The following is a 15,460-nucleotide window of genomic DNA, read 5'->3' as shown; positions in this document are numbered from 1 at the left end:
TCTGTCTAATGGATGGCTGCTATTACCCAGTCTCCATGGATGAGAGGAGGTGGAAAACGCTGAGCAGAGCTATTAGATATTAGAGCAGGCGCTCGTAAAGATCACTCACACAGATACTCTGTCTTGAAGCAGGCAATGGGGAGAGTACTATGCATACATACAGATGACAGAGGGACCACATGCTTTCATAAAGAGACAGGAGGGGAGGGGGAGACTGTGTTGGCTTGGTTAAGATGGCTGATTGTGGGCTGACAGATCACATGTCTCCTGTAAGGCTATATGTCCTCTGCTTATAGGAGCTGTTAGGGTGTGTGTAGTGGTGTGTGTAGTGTGTTTAGATGCAGTGTGTGTGTGTGTGTGTGTGTGTGTGTGTGTGTGTGTGTGTGTGTGTGTGTGTGTGTGTGTGTGTGTGTGTGTGTGTGTGTGTGTGTGTGTGTGTGTGTGTGTGTGTGTGTGTGTGTGTGTGTGTGTGTGTGTGTGTGTGTGTGTGTGTGTGTGTCTTTGCCCTGAGCCAAAAGGAAATCCTTAGAGGGCAGTGACAAGGTGGAGAGAGGAGAGACCGGTTTGGCCTGCTTTAATCCCTGAATCCAATTCCCTGCTTGTTGACAGTCCACACACTGGGGTAGAAAAGCTGTCATGGTAAAACACATGGAATTTTTTCCATCAAAGCTGAGAAACCGGCCTTAAAGGTGGAATCCGTAGTGATGGAACTCCCATGTCAGTTTCCCATATTTCAACAACAAAGAGGTTACTTCAAACTAACACCGTTACTTTCCCTCTGACATCAGCGCACATGCGATAGAACAGCAGTATATGTACTAGGATTATTTTATGACCACGATGCTGGATACTCATTTCCTCAAAGCAATAATAACAAATGCAACTGGGGCGACCAGTGGCTCTGTTTCGCCTATCGCGGATATCAGCTTTAAGGCAGGGTACAAGTATGTGGTGGAGAAGATGGAAGACAAAAACAAGACAAGAACAGATTGAAGAATAGAGGCAAAAACACTGACTACCCTACACCTTTCAGATTTGATGTGTCATACACAATTGCATGGTTTACAATTTGATTCCCTTGTATCATTCAACGTAAGCATACTGTACAATAAGAATCTTTCAGGCCTCTCTATGGGGTTTCTTCCTGTGTGTACTGTAGAATGTGCTGACACATGGAGGTTGTGTTGTTGCTATAGGGCACTGATAAACACTGACAAACATATTGTAGCAGCGGGGTAGTACCGGGCTGTTGTCACCGCATCTTCAACATAGTGTGGATATACACTGTCACTACCCTCCGTGCTCAGTCTGACTCATCCAACAGTCAGAAGAGAACAGGACAAATGGTGAAGCATGGAAAATATCAATACAAATAGACTGTCTGCATTTGGAGGCCTACTAAGCATCCCAGCCCATGTCCAATCCACCTGCTCAAATAAAGAAGCGGAATTCTCAGCCTTGTTTGGGTGTAGAAACAGGTCAAGGGTCAGACCCACCTATTGACTGGGGCATGAGTGACAACAGCTGTCATAAAGTAGTTCCGGGGCTAGTTGAAGGTGAATATGCACCCACTACACATACAGCTTTGCATCATATTGTGCTTTAAATGTACTAAATTGGGAATCAAAAGCTAAATAATGTATTCATTGGCCTTACATAACGCTACATACTGAAAATAGACAGGAGGAATGATTCTATGAGTCCTGCTGCATGCAGCTGTTATTGTTTCCAACGCTGAGTGAGTCAATGTTAGCCATCGATTTGAGTTATTGAAGGTCAACCTGCCACAGGCACTTCTACATAGCAGACAAAAACTATAACCAAGAGGGAAAGAATGTGAGGGAGATAGGTGAGTTACTGAGCTGTCTTAGAGCAGAAAAATCAATACTTGGATACCTGACTTTGCTACATCTGTTAAACAACCACTCTTGATTGGAGGCAAGTGTTTAGTGCTTACAGTTGCATTTGCTGCAAACAAATGATTATAAACTCAATTCAGAACAGCCTCTGTACTGGCTGTTTTTAACTAGCTTTTTTCTATTTTACACCAATTCACTCTGATGCACGTACAGATTGTATTACATAGTTGCATGCAGAATGCTACCATACTTGATCATGATGTGCCTAAGACAGGCTAGCTAGACAAGCCAGTCAACTTACCCAGTCATTTACTGTAGGAAAATAGAACTTCCTATTGACCTGAGAAAAAATGATACCACACCTAAAGTCAAAATGACTCCACTGCCTATTCACGAGTTTGGCTTCTCGCCATCTGATGAACATGTCAGAAGGGGTAGTAGTTGATAATTGGTCGTTTTTTGGCGTGGATGGTCATGGACCAGGGTTGATTGCTAGTGCTGGGTGGTCCTTTGCATGGGGTGATGTAAGTTTCCTTCAACAATCAGTCTTCCAGATAGATGACACAGACACAGTGTGACGACCCTCCCACTCTGTCTGCCGTATTCTCTCTTGTTTCCTTATTAGGATGCCGGTGGGCGGAGTTGGGAGGGTCGTCAGCGACATGGGAAACACCTGGGCCAGGTGTCTCCCAGGATAAATAGACCTCTTCCACATTCATGGAAGAGACTCTCTCCATGCAGACACCTTTACAGATTGTGTTGTGTATCTTGGTGGCCTTTTGGTTGTTTGCTTTGGCACCTTTCATCACCCTGCATTATCACATTCATGCAAAATACTCACTTACACTACTGATTACTGATTACACACATCATTGTATATTATACTTAGTTACTTATTTAATAAATATATATTTTGTTACTCCTTATCTCCACGTTGTCTCCCTTTTGTTACGGGCTTTGAGCCGGTTCGTGACAACATGAACCTTGGTATAAAACTCTTTAGTAATAAAATGCAACTGTAGTATAGTCTATAGTAAAGATCTGTGTGGCGAAACAGGAGACAACACTCTTTATACCTAGTTGGTGTGGACAACCTACCGTCAATCATACCTTAACATTGTTGCATTGGATTAGATACAAAGTATTTAAGATAAGAAAAACAAGTCTAGACTGTGGTTTTCTCACTTACTATCTCGGCCTTGAGGCTATATGACTATCAGCAGGTGCTTTAGTTCTCAGCCTGAGAACTAAAGCAGTACTTCTCCGTTTACCCAGTACTTTTCCATCATTGCGCATTGCAAGCATACAAAGATTATCACATATATACAGTAATCATGGCACTGGTGTACAGGAGGCTGTTGAGGGGAGAACAGATGGCTCATAATAATGGTAAGAACTGCGTAAATAGATTGGCATCAAACATCTGGAAACCATGTGTTTGATGTGTTTGATACCGTTCCACTAATTCCGCTCCAGTCATTACCACAAGCCTGTCCTCCCCAATTAAGGTGCCACCAACCTCCTGTGGTACACTAATGAGTAACATGGACCATGTTTGAGACCAGCCAATTCTGGCTCACAGAGTCACAGAGCAGGAGTATCAGTTAATATCATAGGGATGGTACGATGTGCAGTCACCAAACCCAGTCCCGATTACAAAGTATCCGTGCAGAAAATTAACATACCGATGTTTTTGGGGATGTGTCCATTCACGCAGGTTTGGGACTTTGACATATTCATATGACATAATGTGACATATTATTATTATGTGGAAGCATGGAATACTGTTTGTACTGTTACCTCACTCATGTTCCATATTAATATTCAGAGGCAATCAGAGTCATATTTGGGGACAGGGGTGACATTCTGGATGTGTCAATTTAAAGAATGAGAACTTCAGTTTTAGGGATCATATTGTTCTAGCTAGGGTAGTTCATTATACTGTAGTCTTGTAATCCTCCCCACTCCTGGCTGGGGTATTCCAGCTCATTTGAAGAGTATGTGATGTTGATGAATGGCCACAAGTGTCTCTTCCAATCTCTTCCCCCTGAGCTGAAGGAAAACTCCAATCAATCATCTCAACACACCCCACTGCTCACTTTGTGCTTGGATCAGCAGTGTGTGTATGTCTATCTGTGTGTCTTTGTGTGTGTGTTCATGTGTGCTTGTGTGTGCGTGCTGCATGCTGCATGCAGATTTCATGCTTGCTAAGGACTTGTGTTTTCAATTATGATATTGTGCACTTATCAAGTCAATAGCAGCAGTTCAGGGGTATATCTCAATGTATTACATTTTCAGTGTCAACACTAAGCAGGAAATGGGGTGACAATTTATTTAAGATTTTAGTATTCAGTCGCTTCAGTAGAACTCTACTCCAGAGAAACTTGAACAATTCGTCTATATTTGAACAAAAGCTTTTCCGCTTGCTATTTGCTATATTGAGTTGCAAAAGGGCTCATTTTCTGTTCCCAGATCACATAGCTGTAATAGTGACACAAATTGAGTGGTTGAGAGAGTTTCTTTGTTTACACTGAAATAAAGGCAATCTTCTACATCGATTTCCCAAAGCTAGCTCTTTCTGTTGCGGTTCACACCTCATGTAAACTGTCAAATTCCTGCATAGCCATTGACTTTCATCATGGACAGATCTCTGTCTCTCAGAGCGCCTGGTGCAAAACGCTGGTGGCAAGACTCAGCGAGGCAGAGGCATAGTTGATCAAGTTATGCAAAAAGATTGGTCCTTCCGGAACTCATAATATCACGGTCACTCCCATGCTTTGGCTGGTGAGGGACAATATATACACATTGGCCTGGAGTAGTAGTCTGGATGGAGGATCAGAAGAGCAGCTATGTTTCACACTTAGGATAGCAAAATGTCAATACATTCCCCAGTTTTCCCAGAAATCCCGGTTGGAGGTTCCCTGAAATCAGGAGGTAATAAGCATCTAGAATCCTCCGACCAGGATTTCTGGAAAACCAGGGAATTTATTGGACATTTTGCAACCTTAGTCACACTCAGCTGCTCAGGCCCACTATAACTTCCTCGCTGATATTATTATATTATATTCCTTCCTGATATTCTTAGACAGCGGGTGTAGGAAGTAAGCAGTGAGCCTGGGCGGTCTGAGCTGCCTTCCCTGGGGTTTGTCTCTGACACCTACAGAGAGACAGAGAAAGGGTCAGAACAATGAGACTGTCAGCGCCACTTTCTTAGAGTTGCTTCAGCTCTCTTGTCACAGCATCACTGTCCTCACAGTGCCCGTGTCCCCTCCAGTCAGGCTCCCCTCCAGAGCTAGCGTGTGATCAGTGACTGTGATTCTACAAGAAAGTCATGAGTCATGTACTGGAGTCAGCTCTGCAGAGTGGTCACTAGCGGGCACAGCCACAAAGTCATACAATATGAATTCAAACCTAACCCTAACCTTAACTATACTGCTAACCCTTATGCCTAACCCTAACCTTAACTATACTGCTAACCCTTATGCCTAACACTAACCTTAACTATACTGCTAACTGTTATGCCTAACCCTAACCTTAGTAGATTAAGACCAAAAAGCATGTTTCTGTTTTCATTCATTTTTACAATATTGCCAGTTTTAACTTTGCAGCTGGTACATCTAGCAGAAATCACTCAGTTCTGCCTCCACGGCAAGATTCACGACAATAAACTTCAACCTGCAACTTGAATTGGGGAAGATCTCATTGTTCACTTGAGGGTCACCCCTGTCACACATGGACAGCCCAGTACATCAGGCAGGGCCTTTTTGTAGAGCCTATAGCTTTTACAAGGACGGAGAATAAACCAGCTTCATAATAGAGACTCCGACAGTAATCCATTGAAGCAGTCAGCACCCCCCCCCCCCTCCATTGGCCCGTTCATGCTCATATGTATGGTGATAGGAGAGAACTAGTCTGTAACCGGATTAACGCGGCCCCTTACTTAATACTTCCAAAATACTATGGAACAAAGGGGAGAGGGAGACGCCAGGAACGAACCCCATGCATAATTTATCCAGTCCTGCAGCTATGCAACAGAGACCTGCTTTCCTGCTATTGCTTCTCCAATGTGGTGTTTATATTATTAGTTCAAATGAGGGTCTCTGATGAACGCAGTCACCCTGTCTGGCCCTTGGGAAAGATAGCTGAACCATTATGAGAAAGGCCAACGGCTACAACAACAGGATTCCGGCTGAGCTAGACAAAATAAAAAATAAATAGCCTAAGTAAATAGAAGAAATGGTTTTGTTTGTCTGCACAGACCCTCCCTGGTAATGTTATTGTTAATGAGGCCTGGTCTCATAGACTACATTTACATTTACATTTAAGTCATTCAGCAGACGCTCTTATCCAGACGTAACATAGTAAATGTAAATCCGGAACACTCAAATTAGTATGATATGTTACGTTTGATATGGTTACATAAGACAGAAGGTTACTTAAGGCAAAACTGAAAGGAGAATGGTTGGTCAAGATAGATAAGCATACTATCATACAAACGTCTAGTAACCCAATGGTTGCGTGTTCAAATCTCATCATGGACAACTAGCAATTTAAGTAGAAAGCAGCTTTGCAACTACTTGCAACTTTGTAAATACTTAGCATGTTAAGTAACCCTTTCCCTAACCGTAACCTTAATGCTTTAACCAACAGTTGAAGTCAGATGTATACATACACCTTGGCCAAATACATTTAAACTCTGTTTAAAACTAAGTCATGTTTTGTAGAGGGGTCAAATACTTATTTCCCTCATTAAAATGCAAATCAATTTATAACATTTTTGACATGTGTTTTTCTGGATTTTTTTGTTGTTATTCTGTCTCTCACTGTTCAAATAAACCTACAATAAAACCGTTAAAATTATAGACGGATAATTTCTTTGTCAGTGGGCAAATGTACAAAATCAGAAGGGGATCAAATACTTGTTTCCCTCACTGTACACTCAATTAGTATTTGGTAGCATTGCCTTTAAATTGTTTAACTTGGGTCAAATGTTTTGGGTAGCCTTCCACAAGCTTCCCACAACAAGCTGGGTGAATTTTGGCCAATTAATCCTGACAGAGCTGGTGTAACTGAGTCAGGTTTTTAGCACTCCATGCTCGCACATTTGGAAGACCCATTAGTGACAAAGCTTTAACTTCCTGACTGATGTCTTGAGATGTTGCTTCACTATATCCACATAATTTTCCTACCTCATGATGCCATCTATTTTGTGAAGTGCACCAGTTCCTCCTGCAGCAAAGCAGCACCACAACATGATGCTGCCACCCCCGTGCTTCACGGTTGGGATGGTGTTCTTTGGCTTGTAAACCGCCCCCTTTTTCCTCCAAATATAACGATGGTCATTATGGCCAAACAGTTCTAATATTGTTTCATCAGACCAGAGGACAATTCTCCAAAAAGTACGATCTTTGTCCCCATGTGCAGTTGCAAACTGTAGTCTATCTTTTTTTATGGCAGTTGTGGAGCAGTGGCTTCTTCCTTGCTGAGCGGCCTTCCAGGTTATGTCGATATAGGACTCATTTTACTGTGTACATATATACTTTTGTACCGGTTTCCTCCAGCATTTTCACAAGGTCCTTTGCTGTTGTTCTGGGATTGATTTGCACTTTTCGCACAAAACTTCCAACTTCAACTGTTACTCCTAATCCTAGCCTTAACCCTAACCTTAACCCATGGCTATTGGTAGCCACCTAGCTAATGTTAGCCACAACAAAGTTTCAAGTTTCAGGTTTTAATGTCACATGCACAAGAACAATGAAATGCCTTTCTTAACAACTCAAATGCAATATTCAATAACAATGTAATACTAGAAAAACGAACATAATAAATAAGAAGAAATATGAAGAACACAATCAGTAAATAAGTAAGTAAGAAAGCATACTATATACAAGGTCAGATCCAATTCCATATTTACAATGTGCAGGGATACTGGAGTGATTGAGGTAGATATGTACAGTTGAAGTCAGAAGTTTACATATACTTAGGTTGGAGTCATTAAAACTCATTCTTCAACCATTCCACAAATGTCTTATTTACAAACTATAGTGTTGGCAAGTCGGTTAGGACATCTACTCTGTGCATGACACAAGTCATTTTTCCAACAGTTGTTTACAGACCGATTATTTCCCTTATAATTCACTGTATCACAATTCCAGTGGGTCAGAAGTTTACACACACTAAGTTGACCGTACCTTTAAACAGCTTGGAAAATTCCTGAAAATGATGTAATGGCTTTAGAAGCTACTGATAGGCTAATTGACATCATTTGAGTCAGTTGGAGGTGTACCTATGAATATATTTCAAGGCCTACTTTCAAACTCAGTGCCTCTTTGCTTGACATCATGGGATTTTTCTTTTAAATCAGCCAAGACCTCAGATAAAAACTTTAGACCTCCACAAGTCTGGATCATCATTGGGAGCAATTTCCAAATGCCTGAAGGTACCATGTTCATCTGTGCAAACAATGGTATGCAAGTATTACATTTACATTTAAGTCATTTAGCAGACGCTCTTATCCAGAGCGACTTACAAATTGGTGCATTCACCTTATGACATCCAGTAGAATAGTCACTTTACAATAGTGCATCTAAATCTTAAAGGGGGGGGGTGAGAAGGATTACTTATCCTATCCTAGGTATTCCTTAAAGAGGTGGGGTTTCAGGTGTCTCCGGAAGGTGGTGATTGACTCCGCTGTCCTGGCGTCGTGAGGGAGTTTGTTCCACCATTGGGGGCCAGAGCAGCGAACAGTTTTGACTGGGCTGAGCGGGAACTGTACTTCCTCAGTGGTAGGGAGGCGAGCAGGCCAGAGGTGGATGAACGCAGTGCCCTTGTTTGGGTGTAGGGCCTGATCAGAGCCTGGAGGTACTGAGGTGCCGTTCCCCTCACAGCTCCGTAGGCAAGCACCATGGTCTTGTAGCAGATGCGAGCTTCAACTGGAAGCCAGTGGAGAGAGCGGAGGAGCGGGGTGACGTGAGAGAACTTGGGAAGGTTGAACACCAGACGGGCTGCGGCGTTCTGGATGAGTTGTAGGGGTTTAATGGCACAGGCAGGGAGCCCAGCCAACAGCGAGTTGCAGTAGTCCAGACGGGAGATGACAAGTGCCTGGATTAGGACCTGCGCCGCTTCCTGTGTGAGGCAGGGTCGTACTCTGCGGATGTTGTAGAGCATGAACCTACAGGAACGGGCCACCGCCTTGATGTTAGTTGAGAACGACAGGGTGTTGTCCAGGATCACGCCAAGGTTCTTAGCGCTCTGGGAGGAGGACACAATGTAGTTGTCAACTGTGATGGCGAGATCATGGAACGGGCAGTCCTTCCCCGGGAGGAAGAGCAGCTCCGTCTTGCCGAGGTTCAGCTTGAGGTGGTGATCCGTCATCCACACTGATATGTCTGCCAGACATGCAGAGATGCGATTCGCCACCTGGTCATCAGAAGGGGGAAAGGAGAAGATTAATTGTGTGTCGTCTGCATAGCAATGATAGGAGAGACCATGTGAGGTTATGACAGAGCCAAGTGACTTGGTGTATAGCGAGAATAGGAGAGGGCCTAGAACAGAGCCCTGGGGGACACCAGTGGTGAGAGCACGTGGTGAGGAGACAGATTCTCGCCACGCCACCTGGTAGGAGCGACCTGTCAGGTAGGACGCAATCCAAGCGTGGGCCGCGCCGGAGATGCCCAACTCGGAGAGGGTGGAGAGGAGGATCTGATGGTTCACAGTATCGAAGGCAGCCGATAGGTCTAGAAGGATGAGAGCAGAGGAGAGAGAGTTAGCTTTAGCGGTGCGGAGCGCCTCCGTGATACAGAGAAGAGCAGTCTCAGTTGAATGACTAGTCTTGAAACCTGACTGATTTGGATCAAGAAGGTCATTCAGGGAGAGATAGCGGGAGAGCTGGCCAAGGACGGCACGTTCAAGAGTTTTGAGAGAAAAGAAAGAAGGGATACTGGTCTGTAGTTGTTGACATCGGAGGGAGTGAGTGTAGGTTTTTTCAGAAGGGGTGCAACTCTCGCTCTCTTGAGGACGGAAGGGACGTAGCCAGCGGTCAGGGATGAGTTGATGAGCGAGGTGAGGTAAGGGAGAAGGTCTCCGGAAATGGTCTGGAGAAGAGAGGAGGGGATAGGGTCAAGCGGGCAGGTTGTTGGGCGGCCGGCCGTCACAAGACGCGAGATTTCATCTGGAGAGAGAGGGAGAAAGAGGTCAGAGTACAGGGTAGGGCAGTGTGAGCAGAACCAGCGGTGCCGTTTGACTTAGCAAACGAGGATCGGATGTCGTCGACCTTCTTTTCAAAATGGTTGACGAAGTCATCTGCAGAGAGGGAGGAGGGGGGGGGGGGAGGATTCAGGAGTGAGGAGAAGGTGGCAAAGAGCTTCCTAGGGTTAGAGGCAGATGCTTGGAATTTAGAGTGGTAGAAAATGGCTTTAGCAGCAGAGACAGAGGAGGAAAATGTAGAGAGGAGGGAGTGAAAGGATGCCAGGTCCGCAGGGAGGCGAGTTTTCCTCCATTTCCGCTCAGCTGCCCGGAGCCCTGTTCTGTGAGCTCGCAATGAGTCGTCGAGCCACGGAGCGGGAGGGGAGGACCGCGCCGGCCTGGAGGATAGGGGACATAGAGAGTCAAAGGATGCAGAAAGGGAGGAGAGGAGGGTTGAGGAGGCAGAATCAGGAGATAGGTTGGAGAAGGTATGAGCAGAGGGAAGAGATGATAGGATGGAAGAGGAGAGAGTAGCGGGAGAGAGAGAGCGAAGGTTGGGACGGCGCGATACCATCCGAGTAGGGGCAGTGTGGGAGGTGTTAGATGAGAGCGAGAGGGAAAAGGATACAAGGTAGTGGTCGGAGACTTGGAGGGGAGTTGCAATGAGGTTAGTGGAAGAACAGCATCTAGTAAAGATGAGGTCGAGCGTATTGCCTGCCTTGTGAGTAGGGGGAAGGTGAGAGGGTGAGGTCAAAAGAGGAGAGGAGTGGAAAGAAGGAGGCAGAGAGGAATGAGTCAAAGGTAGACGTGGGGAGGTTAAAGTCGCCCAGCACTGTGAGAGGTGAGCCGTCCTCAGGAAAGGAGCTTATCAAGGTATCAAGCTCATTGATGAATTCTCCGAGGGAACCTGGAGGGCGATAAATGATAAGGATGTTAAGCTTGAAAGGGCTGGTAACTGTGACAGCATGGAATTCAAAGGAGGCGATAGACAGATGGGTGAGGGGAGAAAGAGAGAATGACCACTTGGGAGAGATGAGGATCCCGGTGCCACCACCCCGCTGACCAGAAGCTCTCGGGGTGTGCGAGAACACGTGGGCGGACGAAGAGAGAGCAGTAGGAGTAGCAGTGTTGTCTGTGGTGATCCATGTTTCCGTCAGTGCCAAGAAGTCGAGGGACTGGAGGGAGGCATAGGCTGAGATGAACTCTGCCTTGTTGGCCGCAGATCGGCAGTTCCAGAGGCTACCGGAGACCTGGAACTCCACGTGGGTCGTGCGTGCTGGGACCACCAGATTAGGGTGGCCGCGGCCACGCGGTGTGGAGCGTTTGTATGGTCTGTGCAGAGAGGAGAGAACAGGGATAGACAGACACATAGTTGACAGACTACAGAAGAGGCTACGCTAATGCAAAGGAGATTGGAATGACAAGTGGACTAGTATAAAGTATAAGTACAAACACCATGGGACCACACAGCCATCATATCGCTCAGGAAGGAGCCGCAATCTTTCTCCTAGAGATAAACTTACTTTGGTGCGAAAAGTGCAAATCAATCCCAGAACAACAGCAAAGGACCTTGTGAAGATGCTGGAGGAAACAGGTACAAAAGATTCTATATCCACAGTAAAACAAATCCTATTTTTATACCTTTATTTAACTAGGCAAGTCAGTTAAGAACAAATTCTTATTTTCAATGACGGCCTAGGAACAGTGGGCTAACTGCCTGTTCAGGGGCAGAACAACAGATTTGTACCTTGTCTCTGGGATTTGAACTTACAACCTACACTCTAACCACTAGGCTACCCTGCCGCCCCACATTGTGGAGAGCAATTGAGATTGTGTCATCTATGGATCTGTTGGGGCAGTATGCAAATTGTATTGGGTCTAGGGTATTTGGGATGGTGGAGTTAATGCGAGCCATAACCAGCCTCTCAAAGCACGTTGTGGTTACAAAAGTAAGTGCTACAGGGCGGTAGTCATTGTGGCATGAAGCCTTAGAGTTCTAGGGGACAGGAATGAAGTTGGTCAACTTAAAACATGTGGGGATTACAGACTGGGACAAGGAGAGGTTGAAAATTACAGTGAATATGCGGGCCAGTTGTTCTGTGCATGCTCTGAGAAAGCGCCCTGGAATACTTGACCTGATCAAAGGCCTTTCTCACGTCGGCCTCTTAGAGCGAGATCACCCAATCGTCTGGGTCGGTTATCTTGTCAGAGAGCCATGTTTCAGAAAAGCAAAGAAAATTGCAGTTTTGAGAGTTCTGTTGGTAGCAAATCTGTGATCGGAGGTCATCCATCTTATTATTGAGTGACTGTACATTGGCCAGTAGAATGGAGTTATGAGGTGGCCAGTTTTCCCTTCGCCTTAATCTCATCAGATTCCCCTCCTCTTTTCTCTGTAAGGCCGACGTTTCCTCTTGGGTAGCCCGGAAATTGGGTCGGAATTAGAGGAAGAGTCCAGGGCAGATGAGTCAAAGTTGAAGCCGGAATTGGGGTAAGTAACTGCCGATCTGACGTTCAAAAGTTCTTGTCGGTTGTAAGATGTACATGTATTTTTAACCTTACGCTTGATGTTAAGGAAATCCCCAAGTTATGGAAATCTGCCTTTGTACTGCCTCTCCTGAAAGGTGGAGATCCCTCGTGACTTGACAACTATCGACCCATATCAAAATGGTCTGTATTGTCAAAGGTACTAGAGTCCTTAGGTAGTAAGGCAGCTAAAGACCTACTTCCAAGAAAACAACATCTTAAATGGAATGCAATCAGATTTTAGGTCTGGTCACAGCACTGTTCCAGCAACATTGAAGGTTTTAAATGACATCCACTGTGCTCTTGATAAGAAGTTACATTGTGTGTCTGTTTTTATTGATTTGTCGAAGGCTTTTGACACCGTGGACCATGCTGTGTTAGTGCAAAGGTTAAATTGTTGTGGAATTACTGGTCATGCTCTAGATTGGTTTACAAATTTGTTTTACAGAAATGTCTAACACATCATTGTGATCTCTACAGCGCTGTTGGCTGGTCGTCATTGACCTTGTGTAGGCTTAAACACTGGTATACACTGATTTATAAGGCCATATTGGGTAAAATGCCATTTTATCTCTGTTCTTTTTTAGTCAGGTCAGTAAATAAAAATCAATTACGGTCCCATTCTGATTTGCTTCTAACAGAACCAAGAATTAGAACAGGTCATGGTAGAAATAGTTTTAGTTACTTAGCACCGTGGTCCTGGAATTCTCTCCTGAACATTTTAAAATGTGATGATCTAGTTTCGTTGGTGGAGTTTAAACACTTGATCGATGTATATATCATAGAAGAGTGTAATTGTTTTTAGGCCAGCTGTTTTTAGTCAAGAAGCTTGTGTTTTTAATGTAATATGTAATTGTTGTACTGTATGTGTGTTTATAGTTTTGTTTAATGTTGTGTTAGTGTACGTTTTCCCCATGCTGCTATTGGTGTCAGATCTCCCCAAGGAGATGTGGGTGTGGAGTCAGGCGCAGGAGAAACAAGTTCCGAAGGAAAAGGGCGTTTCATTAAACAAGCTCAAAATAACAGGACACCGGACTACAACAGTAGCCACAAAACCCCACTCAGACACAGTCCAGGGAAAAACCACCTGTTAAAAATTAACTAAAGAAAATCCAACTCAAAACTAACTGACAGTCAAACGAAAACAATCTCGCATAAAAACTCAAAGGGAATGTCGAGATAAATACCCCCCTAATTAACCAAAATGAAACCAGGTGAAACACAAAACAGACACCAAAAGAAAAGGAAAAAGGATCGGTGGCAGCTAGTAGACCGTCAACGACGACCGCTGAGCGCCGCCCGAACAGGGAGAGGAAACACCTTCGGTGGAAGTCGTGAGAATTGGACCAGGTCTCTCTTGGAAAAGAGATATTATCTCAATGAGAAAAAACCTGTATAAATAAAGGTAAAATTTAAAAATTAAAAATAAAAATAATAGTGAAAATAAATAAAATAAACAGCGGCCATCCATTTTCTGTGGGATTATTTAAGGTACTCTTTGAAGAGGTAGGGTTTCAGATGTTTTTGGAAGATGGGCAGGGACTCTGCTGACCTAGCTTCAGGGGGAAGCTGGTAACACCATTGGGGTGCAAGGACAGTAGAAGAGCTTAGACTGGGCTGAGCGGGAGACAAGAGACCAGAGGTGGTAGAATGGAGTGCTCGGGATGGGGTGTAGGGTTTGAGCATAGCCTGAAGGTAGGGATGGGCAGTTCCTCTTGCTGCTCCGTAGTAAAGTACCATGGTCTTGTAGTGGATGCGAGCCTTGACTGGAAACCAGTGAAGTGTGCGGGGTTGAACACCAGGCAGGCTGCAACATTCTGTATAAATTGCAGGGGTTTGATGGCACAAGCGGGGAGCCCAGCCAACAGTGAGTTGCAGTACTCCAGATGCGAGATGACAAGTGCCTGGATTAGGACTTCCTGTGTGAGGTAGGGTCCTTCGCTACGGATGCTGTAGAGCATGAACCTGCAGGAGCGAGTCACTGCTTTGATGTTTGCAAAGAACGACAGGGTGTTGTCCAGGGTCACGCCAAGGTTCTTTGCACTCTGGGAGGGGGACACTGTGGGGTTGTCAACCGTGATGGAGAGGTCATGGAGTGGGCAGGCCTTCCCCGGGAGGAAGAGCAGCTCTGTCTTGACGAGGTTGAGCTTGAGGTGGTGGGCCAATATCCAAACTGAGATACCTGCCAGCCATGCAGAGATGCATGTGGCCACATGAGTTTCAGAAGGGCTGCAAACAAGGGCTGCAAACAAGGGCTGCAAACAAGGGATGGGGAGCATTTGTGAAACCTACAGGGAGAGGAGCGAACAGGTATAGAAAACACGTACATAGTTGCCAAAGCTACAAAAGAGCAAAATGAGATTATCTGTAAATAACTAGGTAAGACTCTCAAATGAGAGAGTGTTGTGGAACCTTCCTCTCTTTCCTTCCTCGAAAAACTCTGCAGAATAACTCAGCACAACCGTCGTAGTTTTGGCAACAGTCTTAGTTTTGCGACGAGACTGCAGCTTACATGGCTGCCGCTGAGAAAACAGGGGAGACTGAAGTACTAACACTAATTGCCTTGCAGAGGTGAAGAACACACCTCCCAGTACTAATTGCTGATTGCCTAGGAGAGGAGAAACTACTCCCCCTCCAATACTGCCACTGATTACCAAAACAACAGTCAAAAATTGCCCTGCCCCTTGATCCTGGTTGATGTGTCAACAATCATCTGCAAGTTATGAGCAGTCACCAGTTCACAAACCAAGTAAGCCACTGGGAAGAAATGCAGTACTTAAAGTAGATGGCCCTAGCTAGAAAAAAAGACCCTATTAGACAACAACAGATTGAGATAAAACATTTTACTTATCACTCAAGGAGTCCTCTAGCTATAGACTCAAGCACATAACATA

Source organism: Oncorhynchus keta, chromosome 36 (assembly GCF_023373465.1).
Source record: "Oncorhynchus keta strain PuntledgeMale-10-30-2019 chromosome 36, Oket_V2, whole genome shotgun sequence".
NCBI classification, from domain to species: Eukaryota; Metazoa; Chordata; class Actinopteri; order Salmoniformes; family Salmonidae; genus Oncorhynchus; species Oncorhynchus keta.
This window is presented reverse-complemented; position numbering follows the sequence as displayed.